The sequence below is a fragment of the Anneissia japonica genome, unplaced genomic scaffold (genome assembly GCF_011630105.1).
Source record: "Anneissia japonica isolate Jap-2015-1 unplaced genomic scaffold, ASM1163010v1 scaffold8641_len15537_cov115, whole genome shotgun sequence".
Classification (NCBI taxonomy): domain Eukaryota; kingdom Metazoa; phylum Echinodermata; class Crinoidea; order Comatulida; family Comatulidae; genus Anneissia; species Anneissia japonica.
This window is the reverse complement of record NW_022738011.1, coordinates 13569-15578: the sequence shown is the minus strand read 5'-3', so window position 1 is coordinate 15578 and position 2010 is coordinate 13569.

The following is a 2010-nucleotide window of genomic DNA, read 5'->3' as shown; positions in this document are numbered from 1 at the left end:
GACGCACTGGTGCACCATTCATTTATAACCACTGTGTTTGAATCCCATTTTCTCCGCTTCTATCAATTGGGTTTTAAATCTTTTTGTAATAGCTCATTCAATTGGGGCTTTTTCTCGAATAAAATGTCCTAAAATATTGTTTTGAAAACAATACTAGTACAATACAAAGCCCTTAAAGCGCTTGCAATGATGATACCGATGACGACAAAGAAGATTTTATTTGATTTGTGATGCATTGCAGTGAAGATGACACACCCGATAAATACGACGACGCTAGCGATGATTATGAAACCATGAGGACAATGTAGGGCATATGAAAAAGTACATATTTACCTGCACCCAAAGCATCATGGCTTATTTGGCACTCTTAGTGAGTTTCTAATATACTTTAGTCAAAAAATCTAGTGGAAATATTGTGCCCATGATGCCTGGTTAGGTGAGTTGTAGGCTATAACCAATCCCATTGGGGGTTTAGCCCCTAAGCTGCATGATTTACATGTATTATTTACATGTATAAATATTATTCTAAAAACATAAAACAAATTCCAAGGTATATAAAAAAATATTAGGAAACATTTTTTTCTAAATTGACAGAAAGTGTTTAAAAACAAAAAGTCACCTAAAAAAAAAACAAAATAAAATAAACATGTACTGCTAAAAAGTATCCAGCATGCTAAGGGAGATACAGCAAATGACAAAATAATGTAACTAATGGGATCAAATCAGATTATTTAATCTGTTGAGTGAAAGAAACAAAATTTTAGTTAGTCAGTATTTATTATAACTGTTTTTAAATTTTTTTTTATTGCTTCTATGAAATCAACTTCATTATATAATAAGCTACTGTAATCAATAGCCTGGTTCACGTCGAACTATATTAAACCAATTTAATAACAATGACAACTATCCAATTGTCATGGCAATGGAAACGTTATATCCCAAAAGAATTATATAAGGCCAAAAAAAATAAATGTTCTGGTTCTGGTCAGACCAAAGTTACAGAATTGATGCGGCGATGCGGTTTTTTTTTTCTATTTTTTTTTTCGAAAAGCAGGGAAAGTACAGAAAAGGTGTTTTTAGTATCTTTTTTATGTTCTGCTAATGCTAAATATTGTCCTTCCACATTCCACATCCTCGATTTCGCTTCATTTGCCAAGTGAACCCCGTCTTAATTCATCATCATTATCAGCATTAATGGGTACGCTTTGAAAAAATCCGACGGGCGATGATTCCACCATAGCAAATGTCGCTCACCACTGCTTGAGGAGGACGACAGACTTTCATCACATACTTACACGCTTAGCAAAGCCGCATCTATTTAAAAGCTCCAAACCATTCCCATAATTTTAATTTTTAAATTATTTTGAAACACTGACATTATTTACAAATGTTACAAATTTCATCTTTTTCTATTGAAAAAGAAGACAATCAACTGGAAATGCGTGTAAACTTCAGACTACCGCAATGAAACAATGTATTCCTGCTCTAGGGAAATCCCCATTTTATGCTAGACGGTCGCGCTACGCTAAAAATTTCAACATCAGTTTAGTTTAATAAAATCTAGGAAAATAAAATACTTATTGAGTATGTTTATCTATTTTAAACAATCATTCTATTATTATGGTGACTAATAACAGTCGTTTTAAGCTTAATATATTGGTAATTCTAGGCCTAAGTCATTTCACAGCCCATCGTGCAAAGCATGAACTCATCACACACCACGTTTTATAAACAAAAACAGAAAGTGGAGAAAATACGCATGCGCAGATGACGAATGCCTTTCTAAAGTTTAATTCAAGTAAAATAATTATTACAACTTCAAGAAAACTTTTTATAGCATAAATTAATTTCACAAGTTTTTATTTTGCAATTTTAACGAATCATTCTCTCTATAATGGTACAAGCCACCGGGAACCCAGAACGTCGAACAGCAAGTTTCAACAACCAGCCCACGTGTGTTTTGTTGCGACACTCGTAAATGACCCCAGGACCAAATTCGCGAAAAGTAGT